The sequence below is a fragment of the Marmota monax genome, unplaced genomic scaffold (genome assembly GCF_021218885.2).
Source record: "Marmota monax isolate L192 unplaced genomic scaffold, Marmota_monax_Labrador192_F-V1.1 WCK01_AAM20220418_F8-fsc00027, whole genome shotgun sequence".
Classification (NCBI taxonomy): Eukaryota; Metazoa; Chordata; class Mammalia; order Rodentia; family Sciuridae; genus Marmota; species Marmota monax.
Window position 1 is genome coordinate 18,498,289 of NW_026694617.1, and position 21,484 is coordinate 18,519,772.

The window sequence follows — 21,484 nt, forward strand, 5'->3', positions numbered from 1 at the left end:
ACACTTATTATTGTTTGTATTCATAATAGGTGCCATTCTGACTGGCGTGAGATGAAGTCTTAGAGTGGTTTTGAAATTACTACTTTTTAAGAATGTATAGAGCATGATTTTTATGTCATGTCTAAGTACTCATCACCTAACTCTAGTTTGTCAATATTTCTTCCTAAAAGTTTTATAGTTTTATACTTTATGTTTATATCCATTTAATTTAATTTTTATATCAGTTTGAATTTAGGTCAAAGCTTATTTATTTATTTTTCTTTTATTTTATTTTCTTTCTTTTTTTAAATTTTTTTTCCTTTAATTTTTATTGTTGGTTATTCAAAACATTACATAGTTCTTGACATATCATATTTCACACTTTGATTCAAGTGGGTTATGAACTCCCATTTTTATCCCGTATACAGATTGCAGCATCACATCAGTTACACATCCACTGTTTTACTTATTGCTATACTAGTGTCTGTTGTATTCTGCTGCCTTTCCTATCCTCTACTATCCCCCATCCCCTCCCCTCCCATGTTCTCTCTCTACCCCATCTACTGTAATTCATTTCTCCCCCTTGTTTTTTTTCCCCTTTCCCCTCACTTCCTCTTGTATGTAATTTTGTATAACCATGAGGGTCTCCTTCCATTTCCATGCAATTTCCCTTCTCTTTCCTTTTCCCTCCCACCTCTCACCCCTGTTTAATGTTAATCTTCTTCTCATGCTCTTCCTCCCAACTCTGTTCTTAGTTACTCTCCTTATATCAAAGAAAACATTTGGCATTTGTTTTTTAGGGATTGGCTAGCTTCACTTAGCATAATCTGTTCTAATGCCATCCATTTCCCTGCAAATTCTATGATTTTGTCATTTTTAAATGCAGAGTAATACTCCATTGTGTATAAATGCCACATTTTTTTTTATCCATTCGTCTATTGAAGGGCATCTAGGTTGGTTCCACAGTCTTGCTATTGTGAATTATGCTGCTATGAACATCAATGTAGCAGTGTCCCTGTAGCATGCTCTTTTTAGGTCTTTAGGGAATAGACCAAGAAGGGGAATTGCTGGGTCAAATGGTGGTTCCATTCCCAGCTTTCCAAGAAATCTCCATACTGCTTTCCAAATTGGCTGTACCAATTTGCAGTCCCACCAGCAATGTACAAGTGTACCCTTTTCCCCACATCCTCGCCAGCACTTATTGTTGTTTGACTTCCTAATGGCTGCCAATCTTACTGGAGTGAGATGGTATCTTAGGGTGGTTTTGATTTGCATTTCTCTGACTGCTAGAGATGGTGAGCATTTTTTCATGTACTTGTTGATTGATTGTATGTCCTCCTCTGAGAAGTGTCTGTTCAGGTCCTTGGCCCATTTGTTGATTGGGTTGTTTGTTCTCTTATTGTCTAATTTTTTGAGTTCTTTGTATACTCTGGATATTAGGGCTCTATCTGAAGTGTGAGGAGTAAAGATTTGTTCCCAGGATGTAGGCTCCCTATTTACCTCTCTTATTGTTTCTTTTGCTGAGAAAAAACTTTTTAGTTTGAGTAAGTCCCATTTGTTGATTCTAGTTATTAACTCTTGTGCTATGGGTGTCCTATTGAGGAATTTGGAGCCCGACCCCACAGTATGTAGATCGTAGCCAACTTTTTATTGTATCAGATGCCATGTCTCTGATTTGATATCAAGCTCCTTGATCCATTTTGAGTTAATTTTTGTGCATGGCGAGAGAAAGGGATTCAGTTTCATTTTGTTGCATATGGATTTCCAGTTTTCCCAGCACCATTTGTTGAAGATGCTATCCTTCCTCCATTGCATGCTTTTAGCCCCTTTATCAAATATAAGATAGTTGTAGTTTTGTGGATTGGTTTCTGTGTCCTCTATTCTGTACCATTGGTCCACCCGCCTGTTTTGGTACCAGTACCATGCTGTTTTTGTTACTATTGCTCTGTAGTATAGTTTGAGGTCTGGTATCGCTATACCGCCTGATTCACACTTCCTGCTTAGCATTGTTTTTGCTATTCTGGGTCTTTTGTTTTTCCATATGAATTTCATAATTGCTTTCTCTATTTCTACAAGAAATGCCGTTGGGATTTTGATTGGCATTGCATTAAACCTATAGAGAACTTTTGGTAATATCGCCATTTTGATGATGTTAGTTCTGCCTATCCATGAACAGGGTATATTTTTCCATCTTCTAAGATCTTCTTCTATTTCTCTCTTTAGGGTTCTGTAGTTTTCATTGTATAAGTCTTTCACCTCTTTTGTTCGGTTGACTCCCAAGTATTTTATTTTTTTTTTTGAGGATATTGTGAATGGAGTGGTTGTCCTCATTTCCATTTCAGAGGATTTTTCGCTGATATATAGGAATGCCTTTGATTTATGCGTGTTGATTTTATATCCTGCCACTTTGCTGAATTCATTTATTAGCTCTAATAGTTTTATTTTTCTTTTAACTATTTAATTGTTCTAGTAACATTTGTTGAAAACACTATTATTTTTTTCCATTGAATTGGTTCTGCACCTTCATCAAGATTGGGTTTTTTTGGCAAAACTAGGTGCAATAGTGAACACCTACAATGATACCTGCTGGGGAGGAGGCAGGAAGATCACACATTTGAGGCCAGCCTGGGCAATTTTTAGTAAGACCCTATCTCAAAGCTAAAATTACAAAGGGCTTAGGATGTAGCTCAGTGGTATAGCACCCCTGGATTCAATATCCAGTACTTCCAGGAAAAAAAAATGTTTGGCTATACTTGTATCTAATTTCTGGATTCTCTGTTATATCTAATTGATCTTTTCATCTACCTTTTACTCAATACCACATTGCCTTTCTTACTGTAGCATTATAGTATGTATTAAAATTGGGTTGTAGGAGTTCCCCAACTTTGTTCTGCTTCAAAACTATTTTGACTGTTCTATTTCCTTTGTTTTTCCATATGCATCTTAGAATAAACTTGTTGATATCTATGAAAAATTACTCTGGCATCTTGATTAGAATTATGTTGAATCTTTAGATCCACTTAGAACCGATACCTTAACAGTTTTGAGTCTTCCATCTATGAACATGGTATCTCTCTCCATTTACTTAGGTTTTTCATGATCTATTTCATCAGCCTCTGTAGTTTTCAGCATACAGACCCTATACATGTTTCATTGATTTACATCTAAGTTTTCCAGTTTTCAGTGTTATTTTAAATGGGACTGTTTTTTTTTTCTTCAACATTTTGTGTTCTAAGTGTTCATTGCTACTATGTAGAAATAACTTGATCTTATACCCTGTGACTTTATTAAACTTATTAGTTCTAGGAATGTTTTTTTATATAGTTTTAGGATTTTTTTAAATGTAGAGAATTGTGTCATCTGTTAGTAGAGATGGTTCTGTTTTTCCTTTCTGACACATAGGCCTTTTCTGTTCTGCTTTGGGTTCCTGTTCTGTGACCCAGGAAGAGGCTGGGATTGGTGTGAGTTTAGATGCAGAATTGGGGAATTCCCTTCTCTGCTTCTCTCACTTTGAGCTTTCTTCCTGACTCTCCACATTCAGAAGGCCAGTGTTCTCGGTCCTTTGCTGAGCCAACCAGGATTTCTTTCTTTTGGAGCTTTGGCTGCTCTGCTGTTACACATTTCTGCTGGACACTTTCTTCAGGTCAAAGCAGCTAGAAAATAGCAGGAAAAATAATGGGGATTCCCTTCACCCCTTCTGGGCCATAGGTTAGAGCCTCTTTTCTTAGTTCTTTCTCTTTGAGTTTCAGGTGCCTGTCCTACAGTATCACTCTGTAACTGAGACTTCTCTTGGGGCAGGACAAAGAAGACAAGAGAAAATCAGCAAGAAAACAATTGTGGACTCCTCCCGCTTTTTCTGGCAGACAGAGGCCCCTTTTTGCCAGTCTTCCTGCCAGGGAGAAAGAGTTTCTCTCCATTTCTGTTGCCCATGTCCCTTCAGGGTTCCATACGGGGGTCACCTCGGATCATCCCTAGCAGATAAAAAAAGAAAAAAACATAAACTTTTCAGCATACAAGCAGAGTTCTTCAAGTTTTGTTTTCCTTCCTTTATCTGTTTACCATTGTCCTTGGATAGCTGGCTTTTGCATTTTGACCAGTTTCTAGTTGTCATCTGGGGGACACATGGCCTACAGTGGGCTTGCTCCATTTTGGCCACTAGAAGTCTGAGGTAGGTTTCTAAAGTGGGCCAAAGACAAAGGAAGTCTAGGAATCGCAGGACTTGAATGTTAGATCATGAGCAAAGGAGTTGAAATTATCTAAATGATGACAAGAATCTGGACTGTGAATGCCCGAGAGGCAGATGCCAGCATTTTAATGAGTAGAGAGGTGAGTGGCTTAGGTGCAGGGAGATGCCAGGAATGAGCATGGGCAGAGGGAGGCACAGACAGGGACAATCAGCTCCTGAGCCTCACAGGAGTTGTTCAGAGTGATTCAACGTGGTAGAGGCATAGTGCACCTGTGTCAGTAGAATTAATAGAATTCTAGATGAAGGGCCCCTCACTGTCAAAGAAACAAGAGACAGGCAGGTTATTGAAAGGGATCAGGAAGGGAAGTTGTGTTGTATTGGCAGTGATGTTTCAGTTAATGTGGGAATTTAGTGGAGAAGGGAAGAGGAACTTAGCGTGAAACTATGCCACATGCTACTTGGCACTCAGCTCACAGAATCCTTAAATGCACATGAGAGAACTTCTATACACCTTGGCATAGCAATAGAGTTGGTGCTCATCCCAGTCTTGTCACTTGAGTTGTGTGTGACCTTACACAAGTTACTTAACCTTTCTGAATTGCAGTTGCCACATCTATAAAATAGAGGTAATAATAAAGGGTTATGAGGATTAAATGACAGTGTGTTCAAAGGCATTAGTGCAGTACCTGACAGTATAGAACAAGTGCTCAATAAAGGATAGCTATTATTATTCTAATTTTAACAGTTAAGATGTGCTATATAATCTTCCTAGGGGCAGGTATCTAAGCAATGAGTATCAGGGCAATAAGCTGGTCCTCTGTCTACCTTTTGTCTGAGCTATCTAGTTCTCACCCAAACTGTTCTCTGGGAGTCTTTGAGGTTTATCACATATTTTGGTGTTTGCCTCTCTTAGAAAGAAAGACAAATTTCCAAATTTTGTCTTTGTTGGTTTGCTGCGAGGACCAGTAAAGAACAGTAAATCTCCCTGACAGATTTAAGTTACCTAGTTGAAGAGAATGAATGGTTCTAATCCTTCTATAGCCACCCTTGAGGCCTCTTAAAAGTGAGAGGTGGGCCAGAAGTATTGGCAGACATATGGAATCCAGCTAGTTGGGAGGCTGAGGCAGGATGATCAGAGTTCAGGCCAGCCTGGGCAACTTGGTAAGATCCTTTCTCAAAATAAAAAGGACTGGGGGTGTAGCTCAGTGGTAGAGCACTTGCCTAGCATGTGCAAGGTCCTGGGTTTAATCTGCAGCACCACAACAAAAAATTAAAAAAAAAATAAGAGTGGTAGAATTTCAAATGACTTTGATAATCTTCACCAACTCATTTTCCCAGGACCTGACTACTTATTCTCATTTCATCTCTAATTCTTTTTCCTTTTTTTAACCATTCCATTTTTTTTTTACCATCTATCAGCTCATTCCCTTCAATTTCTCCCCATGTCTAGCAATTTTCATTCCCCATATGTCTACATAAAATTTACCATCTAAGAAGGAAAAAAAATACCAGAAAATAAAACCAGAAAAAAGTAACATTCAACATTAAACTGTAATTCAGAGTTAACATTTCCACTTTTAACAAAAATATAATAATAGAGACCAGATTTACATTCTTGCTGGAAATAACTAAAAAGGTGGACAAAGTATATCAAACAATTGTTCTCAAGATGTCAGACATCAATCAGTGGAGACAATGATCTTCTAGATGTGGGAGATAAATAAAGCAGTCCCTCTAACTGTTCTTACTTACTGACTGAATAAAGTTTCCAGGCCATGGTACAGAAAATAGGATATCAGGCAGGCCCCAGACATTTCTGTGAACTGTGGAGATGGAGTCAGCAGTTCAGGAGGCTGCCAGATTTCACATCTCATGTGTAGAAAGAAATGGAGATCGGAAATAAACATTAACACCCCCCAAAGAAGTAACAACACCTAGGGTAAGTCAGAGCCAGTTCTCAACAGCCCGTGTGGGAGACTTCATAACTCACATGCCATTTGGTAAAACACAAGGAGAGTCTTGCCTCAGTGGGGACAAATTCTCCACTAAATGCTGTTCTGTTTCTGCCTGAGAGAAGCTTAGGAGTGGGACATGAAAGGCAAACTATTTCCAATTAACTCAACTGTGTCCTTGAACAAAGATTGAGGATGCAAAAGCAGGAATTCAGAAATATCCAGGACCCTATAACGGATTCAAATTCATATTTAATACCAAGTGGAAAATTACCAGGCACACAGAGAAGCAGGAAAATAAGACATAATTGGGGGGAATTTAATCAAGTGAAACTGACCCAGAAATTATGCAGATGATAGAATTAGTGGATAAGAACATTAAAATGGTTATTATAACTGTACATATTCAAGATGTTATGTTAGAGTACAGAAGGAGCATGTTCAATAAAGACATGAAAAGAATAGACCCATGTTAAACTTCCAGAGGTGAAAACTATAATGACTAAAAGGAAAAATTCAGTATAAAAGTACTGAATGGGATTAACGGAGACTAGATATTTCAAAAGAAAAGATCAGCAAACTTGAAAACATAGCAATGGAAAGCATCTAAAATGAAACACACAGAGATAAGAAGATTTCAAATACCAAATATCCATGTAATTGGATCCCCAAAGGCATGGAACATTCAGGAAAGATAATTGAATAAATGATGGGCAATAATTTTTAAAGTTGATGAAAACTATAAATTCATAGAATTTCCCAAGCACAGAAAAATATGAGAAAGACTGTATCAGGGCACACTGAATCATATTGCTTAAATGCAAAGATAATGAGAAGATTTTAAAAGCAGTCAGAGGCAAAATACACAAATGAAAGTAGATTTCTCATCAGAACTGAAACAATCCAGAATACACTGGAACAACCTCTTTAAAATACTTTAAGAGGGGCTGGGGTCATGGCTCAGTGGTAGTGTGCTTGCCTAGCATGTGTGATGCACTGGGTTCAATTCTCAGCACCACATACAAATAAATAAAGGTCCATCAACAACTAAAAAAATACTTTAAGAGATCAGCTTTGTGACCTTGGATTAGGCAAAGATTTCTTAGCTACCACACCAAAAGCATGAACCATTAAAAGAAAAAAAAATTGGGACTTCATAACTGTTCAACATCATAAGGTATTAGGTAGGGGAGATGCAAATAAAAACTTTTAACAAGACAATACTAAACACTCGTTTGAATGCCTGGTATTAAAAGACTGGCCTGCTGGGCATGGTGGCAGACATCTGTAATTCCAACAACTTGGGAAGCTGAGGCAGAAGGATCTCAAGTTTGAGGCCAACCTCAACAATGTATCAAGGACCTGTCTCAAAAAAAATAAAAAAGGGGCTGGAGATGTAGCTCAGTGCTAACCCCTGAGTTCAATCCCTAATGTCAAAAAGAAGAGGAAGGAGAAAGAGGAGGAGGAAGAGAAGAAGGAGGAGGAGGAGAAGAAAGACGAAAGCAAAGATGTGTGACTGGAGCTCTCATACACTGCTGATGGAAAGTAAAAAGGGAACAACTGCTTTGAAAAATAGTTTGAGAATTTTTTAAAAAGTTAAGTAACTACCCATGGTATGACCCAATCTACTTCCAGATATTTTCACAAAAGAGATCAAGTCTTATATACTTACAAAGAATTTTACCGAAATATTTATGGAAGCTTTCTAATTGGCCAAAGGTGGAAACAACCACCATGTCCATTGAAATACTAATGGATAAACAAAAAACTTATGAGCTCTTGATACATGTAACATGAATAAATAGAGAATATGTCTTCATGACTTAATTTATATGATATTCTAGAAGATGTAAGATCCTCTATAGTGACAGAAAACAGACCAGTAATTGCTTAGGAACAGATTCTGAGGAGTTTGTGGGATAGAGGGACAGCAAAGGGGCAAAAGGAAGTTTCTAGAGGTGACAGATTTGTTCTCTACTTTGATATGGTGGTGTTTACATGGGTACATACATGTCAGAATTCATCAAATTGCATCCTTTAAATATGTGCAGATCATTGTATGTCAATTATACTTTGACAAAGCTATTTTTAAAAACCAAAGCTATATACTATTAGATGTTCTGCCTCTCAACCCTCAGGACTGCTAGGCTGTTGGATCATTTTTCAATATTGCCCCCCCACCCTCCACTGATTCTGTAAATCTCCACTATCCTTTCAATAAATTCTACTTTTTCTTTAAAAATAAATGTAAATGGGAGAAAGGGGAAGTCCTCTGGCAGTTATGATGTGTGGCAGCTGGAGGGATGTGTCATAGTTCTTGTAACTGTGATCCACAGATAAAATGTGGGTTCTAGTTTGTTTGCTTTAGGCAACTCAGGTCTGGCAGTGGGTCCCAATGTGCTGAGTCCCAATGTGCCCTTTATCTTGTCCATTCCCTGATGACCTGTTTACTGGTTTTGCTCTGCTTCCTCTTTCTAATTAATAAGTAGGTCTTGGTCTGTTTGGATCACTTCTGCATTTATAGAACTATAAATACCCTATAGCAGGTACTCATTAAATCATTATTAAATGAATAAATGAGTGTGGAGCAGATATCCAGATCATTGACTGTCCTCCTAATGAATGCCCAACCCTCACAATTTCACTGATTTCAAGATTTTCTAATCCTTCAACAATTCGCAGATTTTATTACAATAACCACAAGTTACCCCAAGGCTTCACTTCTTGCATCATACAATACCACCCTGGTTCCCCCTCATTTGCACTCTTATGTAACTGAATGAGGAAGACTCCATGATATGATTCTTGTTTAGGGAAGGAAAACGCTCCATTTTTTTCTCATATTGAATGAACACTGAGCATGTGAGGCTCTGCCGGGATGTAGCAGCAGAGAGATAAATGGTTAATTCAAGTTGAGCTCGGGACTGATCTTGCGTGTTGCCCAGAACTTGAGTGCAGTTAAATGAAAATGTCGCACTCATGAATATGTCCCCTGTTTATTCAAATAACCCCAGCCACGCATTGAAACAAGGCATTTCACCTGAGAGCAGTTTTGTAACACAGATTGGTAGAAAACCAATGACTTCACTAGCACCTTTCTTTCTGCAGAGACTCAGCTCACCATCTGTGGAGGGAGAGTGAGGGTGTGTGTGTGCAGAGGAGAGTAATAGAAATAGGAAACCTGGGCAGTGGTTGAAAGGGCTGGGTTGTCTTAGTAACAACAGTCTCAAAATTGTGCTATAAGCATTGACTGGTATTCTAAGTCGGTCATTAAACTCTTATTGTAAGTGGCTCCAAGCTGACAATTTTTACGTGCTTCGACACCTGTTTATGATATTTAATCATGTGTGCACTTTGAACATGAACACCCCTTGGTAAATCATCTCCCCCGTCATAAATGTTTTCCCTGCAGTCTAGTGGATTTGCAAGCTTGTCTTGAATGGATCAGGGAAAGGAGGTCACAAAAGGGTATTCCTTGAAGGCCATTTTTTATTTTATTGGATAGTTAGGGACCTACCCTGTAAAAACATTCATATTTTTCTCAGTCTGTTTCCAGACTGAATTGAAAGTTCATTGTGTATATGCAATTCAACTGAATAGGTTATTTTCTAGACATTGCAAGATAGAAAATTTGCTGAAGAAAATTTGCTTCTCAAAACTTGCTTGTAATGAATATATACTAGATTGACCCTCAATATCAGTCCACCTTGTTGTTTGAAAGATCATGAAATCATTTAGTGGATCTAGATCAGCATGGTTGAAAATTGAATAGAATCCATCACACAATACATGTAAATATGAACCCATCAAGATGTACATAGTAAATATACACAGTTCCTATTGGTCATTATATCTCAATAAAATTGGAATTTGTTTTCAAAGAAACATAAAGAAAATATCATAGTTTATTCCACTTAGTAAGGGTAAGTAATGTGCCATGAAAATTTTGTTTCGTGTATTTATGTTGTATATGTGTGCTTACATGATGAAATAAGTTTCTTATAGTTAAGTGAAGTCAAATATTTGAAAGACGTTCTAATACACTTTTCTGAACTACCTGACACCCTTGTTACTGAGGCTCTGGATGGGACTTAATGTTTGGCCTATAGGATGTACTTGCATGAGATTTAGAAGGTGTGATGGTTAATTTTATGTGTCTAAGAATTTGGTCAGATATTACCCTGGGTGTCTGGTGAGAGTGTTTTTCGGATGGTGTTAATATTTTAATTGGTGGACAGTGAAACAGATCACCTACAGACCTCATCTAGCTAGTTAAAAGTCTTATTAGAACAGAAAGACTGATCCTTTCCCAATGAGGAGAAAGTTGCTCCTGTCTAACCTTCAAATGGGGACTCTGAGTTTTGTCTGCCTTTGGAACCTAACTGAAACACTGGCAATTTCTGGTCTCTGAGACTGCTGGGCTTCAGACTGGAGCTATGCCTCTGGCTCTCCTGGGTGTCCAGCTTGCTGACTCAAATGCACACCTTGGGACTTGTTAGCCTCCATAATCATGGGAGCCAATTCCTTTTAAAACTCTCTTTCCATATAGATCTACAGCTTATTGGTTCAGTTTCTCTGGAGAATCCTGACATCAGTCTATTGGTTATATTGCTTTTTCTGGCAAACACAGTGTGGTAAGCAGAATTCTAAAAATAGCCTCCAAGCTTCCAGATTCTAATCCTGGAGCATGCTGAACAGATACCATTCCTGTGATCATGTTGTTATGTGGCACAGTTGATTATAAACTAGAACGATGAGTTGGGTGGGCCCCATCTATCTTGTCACTTGAGCCCATGTAAAAGCAGGGATTTTTCTCTGGCTGAAGGGAATAAAGGAAGTAAGAAATATTTGTGTTGGGTGCATGTGGATTCCACAAGAGATCTTGCTGCCAGTTGCTATGCTGTGAGGGCCTATGAGAAGGTTCATGGAGGGAATGGTGAGTGGCCTCTAAAAGTTGAGAGCAACCCCCAGCTCACTGCCAGGGAAATGACTACAAATTCTACCAAACCTGAATTTCCAGCTTACAACTCAGCCTATTAACACCTGGACTTGTGTCTGGTGAGGCCATAAGCACAGAATCCAGCTGAGTGCTCCTGGACTTTTGACCTACAGAATTGAATTAATTTATTCAATGGATGTTATTTTAACCCACTAAGTTTGAGGTTAATTGTTACATACCAATAGAGAATGAGTGTTTTTAGGGGCCAGTTATTTTATCAGGTGGCCATGTGCAAGGCACCTATTTGGGCTGGTGCCACTCTAGAAGGTGTTTCTGGTTCCACCGTCTTGTTTCCAGCTCTCTCTTGTGGTTGGGGTGGGGTTGTTCTAGCAGGATAGTTCCACAGTGGTGTTCTGGGATTCCAGGAAGCACAGCCTAAAATCCATTTATCTAGTCCTTCTAAAGATGTTATGAGCACATGTTAAATCACTTTCTGCTTAAATAGAAACTGATTTCTGTTGTATGCTACTGAATCTGGACTACTGCATCTCTAAATCCCTCCTATCTGCTAAATACAATGAGACTGAGGTAGGCATTTGGGGATACAGCAAAAGAAAGACACTGATTCTCCAGAGAGAAGTACTCGTGAACTGTTGGAATTCAGTAAATGACTATGCACCTTTGAATTGCAAAACAAGCATTCTGTGGGCAACCAGTCCATGATGTTCTTAGCCCATGTCCTTGGCACTTGTTCATGGTCCATGTCCTCACCTTCAAAAAATAACATGACTCAAAAGTAATGGGCAAGTGCTAGAAAAACTGGCATGAAATCAAGTAACTCTACCTCTAGTTCATCCCCTATCTACTGTCCCTCTACAAATATTAACATCTCATTCCCAGAGGTTGCTGTCTCTCTCTTTCTGGGGAATGGCCCACATTCTCCCTTGAATGTGTATCTGCTTTCCTAAATAAATCTGTCTGTGACTGACATGTACTAAAATTCTTTTCTGTCATATATGCCAAAGACTCCTCCAGTGACAATACCTGTCAGTTTATTTAAATCTATGAATTATTGATCATCCCCTATTTCTCGAAAAATCACTCCTCTTTTAAAAAATTTAATTTAAAAATTGATCATAAAAATATAAAACTTATATGAATTTGTGGGGTACCATGTGATATTTTGCTTGTTGGTTTTGATGACACCTCCCTTTTCTGGCTTCTCTTATGCATTTTCATTACTATTTTTTATTCCATTTCAGTGGCTCCTTTTCATTCAAAAAGCACATAGAGCATCTACTGAGTTGAAGATACTATGTGAGCAAATTGCAGGGGACCAACAAAAATTGACCCTGGACCTTGTCCGCCAGGAACTTGCCAATATGTAACAAACAACTATAGTAATGTGATAAAATCTGCACTAGAAGTGGGTGAAATGTGCTTTGGAAGACTGAAGAAGAAAACATGCAACTCAGTATGGGTGGTTAAGGAAGTTTCCACAAACAAGACGGTACTTGAGTTGAGTCTAGAAAACCCAGTAAGTAGTCATGTTTCAGACGAAGTATGGAAGGGTGTTCTGGCCAGAGGGAAAAATGGAAAAGGCATGGAATTTTGAAAATGTGGTACACCAAGAACAGCAAGGAATTTCCCATGGCTGAATTTCTGGGTACAAATGGAAGATTTATAGAAAAATAGAGTTTTTTTTTATAGAGGGTAACAGGTGGGTTGCAGCCTAGAAATAGAATTTACAAAATTACTAAAATTCTTAAAATTACCAAAATTCTTAGTTTTTTTATGACTATCAGTGGTACTCAGATAAAGTCTGAAGTCCATACTTGGCAGGAAATGTTGTCCAGCATCACTCTCATCCCACCTCCTCACTCAGGTACATTCACTTAGAGAGGAAGTGGAAATGCAGATCATATGAGGTGTGCAGGTCATTGAAAGGACTTTGACTTTGACTTTGGATGAGGTAGAAAATCAGTTGAGTGGCCTGATCTGATTGACATTTTAAAAGAGTCACCCTGGCTGCAATCTGGAAAGTAGAATAAACAAATAGACAAGGAGACAAATGAGAAGAGTGTTATAATAGACCCGAAATGCCCATGGCTTGAATCAGGATAGATGTGGTAGAGATGATAAGAGGGGTTATGATCCTGCATATAGTTTAATTGGGAGGTCATGGCAAGTGTTGCTGGACTGATTATAGGGAGAGAGAGAGAGAAGAGGGAGGGAAGTGGGAACCAAGGATGACATCAAGTTTTTTTTTTGTTGTTGTTGTTGTTGTTTTTAAAGAGAGAGAGAGAGAGAATTTTAATATTTATTTATTTTTTTAGTTTTCAGTGGATACAACATCTTTGTTTGTATGTGGTGCTGAGGATCGAACCCAGGCCGCACACATGCCAGGCAAGCACACTACCGCTTGAGCCACATCCCCAGCCCGACATCAAGGTTTTTGCCTGAACCTTAGATGGAGGTATTTTCCATTCCATTTATTCCTGGAAGGAGTGGATTTCTGAAAAACAAATATTAGGCATTTTTAACATCTGATTTTTGAGATGCCATATATATAAGCTCCATTATAAACTTGGATGTAGGAAACTATAGTTCAGAGAGTGGGGATTCCGATGAGAGCCATCAGTTGCTTACTTGTTATTTAAAGCTATGGCATTGGATGAGATCACCTAGGGAATGAGAGTGGTAGATGAAGGATAAAAGAAATGTAAGGACCGAGCCCTAGGGGTTCCAGTTCTTAAAGTTCTGGCACTTTCAGAGGAACCAACAAAGAAAAGTGGTAGGAGAAACTTAAGAAGAAGGAGAGAAGTCTCTGAAGGGCATTAATTCCTGAAAGAAAAATGTGTCCAATGATGATGGCAGGTCAAGTAAGATGAGGCCAAAGTCATGACCACTGGATTTTATAATGTAGACATCATCAGCATATGTCAATAGCAATGTCATTAACGTTAGAGAGAAGCCTTATTGAAATGGGTTTGACAGAGAATTGGAGGTTGAGCACTGTAGATGGTGGGTAAGACCATTATTTCAAATAGATTTGTTATGAAATGAAGGAGAAAATGAGACAGTTGCAGGGGTTAGAGTTGGGAATAAGGTCAAGAGGGGATTTTTTGAAGATTTGAGAAACACCATTTTTGTAAGTTGGCAGAAATGATATGGGGGAGAGTGAGGGAGAATTGCTTGCAGAATTATTGTTGAGAAGGCAAGAATATCTAAAGTTTAGTATTCGATGAACAATGAGCAATGAACAGTTCACCCATGCTACCTTGGTGAGCAGTGTACATGGGAATAGATGTAGATGGGATGGTTGATGATGTGATGGGTGATTTTGCAACATCTCATCAAACTTATTTAATTGCTTATTTAATTTAATATTCTCAGTGAACTAGTAAGCAAACTTATGAGAGGCAAGAAGGATCGAGAAGACTTGGAAGTCCTCAGAGAAAGAAGGTGTGAAGTAGTAATCTATGGGCATAAGCGAATGTGGCCCAGTGACCTCACTTAAGATCTTGAAGTAACTGTAATGTGTCTTTTTTTTTCCTCTCTCACATTGGGTGTCAGCGCAGATACAGATAAGAGATGAGTCAAGTGAAGTTCTTACCCTTTCCTACTCCTTTACCTTTGCACACTGTTCCTTGTGTGTCAACTGCCCTGGCCACCTTGTTTACTCATCTTTCAACTCCAGGTCCCAACTGCTACATAAGCCTATCAGGCTGAGTTAATTATCCCTTTCTTGGAGTTACTGAGGTACCATGTGCATCCCTCTATTATAATAGTTGTCATTTTAAGATAATTTACTTCCCTGTCTTCCCAGCTAGTCTGGCCAGTTCTTGAGGGTGTCTATTTGATAATCTCCATTTCTAGCATGGTGCTTGGCCATGGTTGGCATTCATGAATTGCCTACTGAATTGAATTGAATTCCATGGAGAGAATTGACAGTAAGAGTTGGCTGGTGGGGAATGGTAGGGTCTAAGAAAGAAAAGGTAGTGACATTTAGGTGCAGCTGTTCTACAAGGAGGGGAGCTCCTGTCCCCCAGGATGGGTAATATAACTGCTTATTCCACTCTAGAGGTGGAGTGAAATGGGACCTGAACCTGAAGTGAGACCTGTGTAAATTAAGTAAAAAAAAAAAAAAGCTCACTTCTATGGAGTTTGCTTTGAAGATTTAAAAATTAAAAAGTTCAAACACCTGGAATAATTTTGTAAACAAAAATGTACTATGCAAGGTAAATGTAAGATATTATAATACTCTATGGTAAGAAAATAGAAATGAGTTGAATTCAGGGATTTTACCAGAGCAGTATATCAAAGGAAGAAGAGGATGGGTTAAAGATAAAAAGAAAGATTATACCTGTAATCTTGTTGGGCCTTTCTACTCTTTAAAGTCTCTGTACAAGATTTTATCACATGTTCTTTCAGTTACAGCCTGTTCAAGGGCCTCTCATTGTCTCTGAACTAAGAGCCTGACATGACCTACTTTTTGAGACAGGTGGTGTCATGGACAGATAAAAGTACCAGCAATTTTGCAGCAAGTAGAGGCTGGGGAGCCTGCTGATCTGACTAACAGGTGTTCTAATGCAGAGATCTGGGAAACGTCTGTATCAAGAAGAGGCCAATCTTCTTCAACATCCCAGTACTGAAAGGAACTTTCTATCACATTGGTAATATTAACAATTCCAAAGCAATGTAATGGCAGATCCTTGATGTTGACAGGAAGTAGTATAGCTTTAACACAGGTTTTGGTTGTTAGTTCCTGGTTTATATCTGTTTGTCTTAGCTCTCCTTAAGTTTAAAGTTTCTTAAGGATGTTTCTTAAGGGCCATGTTGTCCTCACTCCAAGTATTCATCCCCTGGACACCAGCCATTATTCTTTGAATTTGATGGAACCCTGTTCCTACTCTTCTTCTAATGTGGGCAACTTTAGAATCCTGGTACACGGTTCTAACAATGTAGATTCAGAGTTCTAGAGAACTTTTAAATTCCCACAACCTTAACTTCCAGGTCCTTCTAGCAACCTGCTTCCAAGGTTGTACTCTGGATCTATAATCATCCAGAAGAAGAGGTCCTACTCTGTAATTTCAAACCTAATATCCTAGTCTCTCAAAAGAGCCTCCACCAGCCAGGTGCTCTCCTACCTTATCCCATAACTTCTCTTCTTGAGCTTGATGAAGAGTGGTGGTCCCTGACTCCATCATTTCTGTTGTTTTCAGACCATTTATTCCTCATGGTTCCATTTTCCTTCCCATTCCAGTCTAGACACCACAGTATCTCTGTCCTATGCTGAATCTGCCTTGTGGACCTTGAACCTTGGGTATGTCAGGTTCAGCCCACTGAACCGCTGCTAGAGGGAAACACACAGTCATCGGGGGTCCCTGCCACTCTATTGCCAATGTCAGCTGGACCTTTAAGATGCCTGAATAGTCACAACTAATTCTTTTTATCTCCCATCTCTACTCCTCACAGCAGCTCTTCAAAACTTCTTTCCTTGGCTTCATTTCTCATGAGAAATGGCTTTGACCTAAGATAAAACTTAGACTATACACGCCTTCAGATTCTCACTGAGCCTCTAATAACCACCACCTTCAAAACTATCATCTAAGAGAAAGATATTTCTTCTCCCACTCAAGATATTCATTCATTCAATGATCACTGAGGCTTACTATGTTCTAATAAATTCTGTACTATATGTTGGGAATATTAGAAATAAAGGAGATGAAGACCTACCCATGAGAAGCTTAAAATCATGTTAGGTGAGGTAAGGTGAGATGGACCTCTGAATGAATTATAATTCAATGTGCACTATGGTATAATGGTAGAAATATGCACAAGACATTATAAGATCATGGGTATAAAAGCCACCTGACTCAGCCTTCATGGGAAGGAAATGAAATGTCACAAGGAACATTCTATTTTTTGTTGTTGTTGTTGTTACTGGGGATTGAACCCGGAGGTGCTTTACCACTGAGCCACATTCTCAGCCCTTTTTATATTTTATTTTGAGACAGAGTCTTGCTAAGTTGCTTAGGGCATCTCTAAGTTGCTGAGGTTGGCCTGGAACTTGAAAATCCTCCCATCTCCTCCTCCCAAGTTGCTGGGATTATAGGTTTGCACCACCATGCCCAGCATGAGGAACATTCTGAATGGGGTGTTGCTTGAGCTAAGAAAGATATTAGTCATTCACTAGGCAAAATTGGGGTGGGAAGGATACAGGAGAGCCAAGGATTGGTGGGTAGAGTAGAGGAAGAGTGTAGGAACTGGGTATAAGTAAAAGCATGAAGTCAAGTCCACATCACAAGTAACCTCAGACTCAATATGGTTTTTCAAGCTTTTTTCTTTTATAATTTTTATTCCAGTGTATTGCACCACAATCTGTTTGGTCTCCAGAAATGGAGATTTCTTTGATTCTTCCTGTTCCCTCATCCCCATCCTTCAACTTGTAATTAACTTCCATTTTTTTTCCTTACCGCATCAACATTTCCTGGGTGCCTCTTCTTTCTCCAGCTTTGCTCAGAGTGAGTACAATGGTCTTATAATTGACTTCACCCCAGTACTCTTTCTAGGGTGATCATTCTAACACGCATAACTGATTACAACTGCTCAACCCCAGATGTGCTGTACCAGCATGATAGGAAAGAACTCTGTCATAGGACCTCTGCTCCCACCTCTTATCATTCCAGGCACATTCCAGCACAACAAACTAGCAGCAGTTTCTTTAATGTGCCTTATTATTGCATGCCTATGTGTCTTTTCTCCCACAGGTACAAAAACATTTTATGTAGCCTCTTAATATAGGAACATTTTCATACAGTCTAAAGCAAAAATCAGACATTTAGCTTTTCCTCTTTTTTTTTCCTTTCCCAAATAATGACTATAACAACCCCTCTTAACCCATTCCTCTTCCTTTCCCTTTTGATTTTCTCAAGAATGATGATGACACCAATCACCAACAGATTGACTCCCCATTTTAATCTCCTCTCAAGCGTCTTAAGTTTCCTTCTGTGTCTTGCTTCAAGCTGCATTGCTTCTGCAGATTTTAATGTCGTTTGGTTCATTTATCTGCCTAGGGCACACCTATTTATCTTTCATGACCACCACCTCATCTCTCCTCTCTCAGCAAGTTCTTCCAGTCGCCCATCTAAGTCAATAAATGAAAGAAGGAACAAAATATAAAGCTAAGAGCCTCACCCAAAGACCCTAATGCTTTTGAATTCACCACAGAGCAAGATCAAAGTTTTTAAATTCACCTAGAAGGTCCTTTCAGCCAACCCTGGGAGAATTTACCATATTCCAAGAGTCAGGATCTGAGAAAATAAGATCTTGTATAAACCTGAAAAGTGGTTTAATTTACTAAAAAGTGAGACCTTGAAAGTGTTAAAAGAATTCATTGGGAAGTCGTTGGACTGAGGTGGCTCCAGCACTCGGAATTTCTACTTAAGTAAATTAAAGTCAAACTCAGTGAAAACAAAGGTCATATTCTGGGAAAATGAATCCTAGGTTTGGCTAATCATAAGCAGCCAACAACAACAACAAAAACAGCCTTTCCACTGGAGTGACTCAAATGAGGCTTCACCTCCATTTTAACCCATCAAATATTTGCTTTGCTCCCCACATTCCTCTTGTGAGAACCTTCCTCTCCTGCTCCTCAGGCAGAGCCTGAACCACTTCTGGTTTGGAGCTGCTGTCCATGCATCAGGAGTGCCACCATAAGGACCATGGGAACCCTGAAGGGTGAAGTGTCCTATGGGAGAAGTTGGCACAGTGGGGCACAGAGAGTGGTGAGAAGAGATTAGAATCCCAGTTATAGTAATGGAATCTCAAAGGAATGCTATTATCTCATTGCTGCACCTCTCTATATATGTCCTAAGAAATTATATTTTTCCCTAACTAAAAATTAAAGTTAATATATACAGTACAAATTCCTATAGTTTAAAAGTGTATTCAATGAAAGTATCTCTCTGTTCTACCCTAGTTCTCCATTATTCTTTTCCAGAGGGAGCCACTGTTACTAATTCATATATATGTTACTAAATTCATATATATATATATACACATACACAAGGATACATGCAAATATATCAAAATGGATTGAAATCTAATATATATCTATGCCTTTTATTCTTTCAAAGTTTTAATGTATATATATATATAATATATAATGCATATACATTATGATTTTTTGACCATAGCTTTAATGATGTGCATAAAATTATTATAACATTTTTTTAAGTTACAAATACTTTTATTTCTATACAAAACTGCGTGTGTATTACCCAATCAGTCAAGAATAGTAGGATGTTGGGGCTGGGGCTATTGCTCAGTGGTAGAGCACTTGTCTCTCACATGTGAGGCACTGGGTTCTATCCTCAGCACCACATAAAAATAAACAAATAAAATAAAGGCATTTTGTCCATCTACAACTATAAAAAAAATTAAAAGACAATAGTAGGATGTTAACTATCTTATGTAAGAATAACAATTTAATATTAATAGACCCACCGCTACCACTTATTATTAACTTTAAACATAAATCTTTATTTTTAAACATAGTTTATAACATCCTATCATCAAGAAATCTCTATTTTAGCTAATAGCCAGTATTATTATACTTTATCATTATTAATATTATTATTTTATTTTTAAGAACACTTAAAATAAGCTCTATTCTCTTATAAATTTAAGTGTAGAATACAGTGAGACATTATTTTTTAAACTGCTTCGTAATATACCTACTATATCTGCATGATATTTGTTTAACCAGTCCCGACTGATGAATATTTAATTTGTTTTTTAGTCTATTGCTATTTCAAACAATGCTGCAGTGAAAATCCCTGTACATATGTGACCATCCAGAGTCCAGCAGAAGCAGATGGTACCTCCAAAGCTTAACTGAGGAGTTTAATAATGGAGGGACTATTTACACAGGGGCTGGCAGGATTAATGAAAGCAATAATAAATAGTTAAGCCCTCAGGAACTAGCAACAGTGAGAAGCCTTCACCACCCCTAGGCACAAGGGACAGGGAATAGAACAGTGTCACTAGAGGTCTGAAGACCATAACCATGGGAGAGGCCACACAAAAGGAGCTATGGTCATAGGCTGAGGAATGCAGCCACTGCCAAATCTGCAGCCATCAGAGTAGTAGTAAGAGGAATAAATAACCTACTCACTGTTCTCTTGCCCTCTGGTTTCCTGCTGGTACTTCCCAACCCCTGAATATAAGTGGAAAACAGAGGAGGGAGGGAATCAAGTGATATAGTCCATGGAGATCAGTCTGCAAAGCACAGGGTAGGAAAAGTAGGGTTAAAAATCTATTTAGTTAAGTGGAGAGTAATCAGTCTAATATTTTTGTGCATAAATGTAAATTTTCCTAGAAATGGAATTTCAGTGTCACCATGAAGGAAAGAACTGGCTGAGCATCCCCTTAACATCTGCTCTCCTCTTCCACAGTAATGCAATGCTTAGTCATGCCTGTGGCTACTCACAATTAAGACTACATCTCCCAGTCTCCTTTGCAGCCAAAGTGATGTAAGAGGAAGTGCCACGTGGCAGCTTCTGAGAAACTTCTCCCAGGACAGCTGACTTGTGCCTTTTGTCCTTTATGTTTATTCTTTCCTGTAATTCATGTTCTTCATAGGGTCACACCATTTGGATGGGAAGTTGCAATCTGGAAGAAGACAGGTTCCTGAGGGTTTCATAGAGTAAAAGCTACCCTATTGGTTTTGAATGAGATACCTCTAGATAGCATTTTTGGGGAGATAAATTAATGTTTTTAACTTGTTAAGCCATAGTTATTTTCTTTTTTTGTGTTGTATAGCTGAACCTAAACCTAACATATATAATGGGTATAAGAATTTTGAATTATTATAGATGTTATGAAGTTGGTGATTAATTTTTCAAATTTAAAATATTTAATTGATAAATAAAACTTATATAACTTCAAGGTGTACAATGTGATGATTTAATATACATAGATGTTGTGTTGTGTGGATTATCTCACTCAAACTAATTAATATATTCATTACTATGATAGTTAACATTTTGTGTCTATATGTGTGTGTGTGTGTATGTGTTATTTTAAACTTAATTTTTCAGACTCTCTGGGTTGGGTCCCAACTTCTCCATTTACTAGACATATGATCTTGAATAAATTTCTTAATATTTTTTTCCTCTTCCAGTGCTGGAGATTGAACCTAGGGCAAGTACTTCAAGGTTGAGCTACATCCCCAGGCCTTCCCTTTTGTTTTTTAAAAGCTCTTCAGTGTGTTATGGAAACTAGTCTTCTGTCAGTTATGAGTGATGCAAATGTTTTCCCAAGTTTTCATTTGCCTTTTGACTTTTTTTCCTATAAAAATTTTTTAGATTTTAATATAGTGAAAGTGATCCTTCTTTCCCATTATAATATCTGACCTTAATG

The 21,484-nt window shown here is 38.3% G+C and overlaps 1 long non-coding RNA gene across 1 annotated transcript; it reads right to left on the reverse strand.

Moving 5' to 3' along the window:
• Window positions 1-534: 534 nt before the first annotated feature.
• LOC124077870 (uncharacterized) lies at window positions 535-20,539 on the reverse strand. Its single transcript, XR_009224711.1, has 3 exons — window positions 20,462-20,539; window positions 20,234-20,341; window positions 535-3,950 (listed from the first exon to the last, which is right to left on the reverse strand). It is a non-coding gene; the product is annotated as an uncharacterized LOC124077870 (long non-coding RNA).
• Window positions 20,540-21,484: the final 945 nt, after the last annotated feature.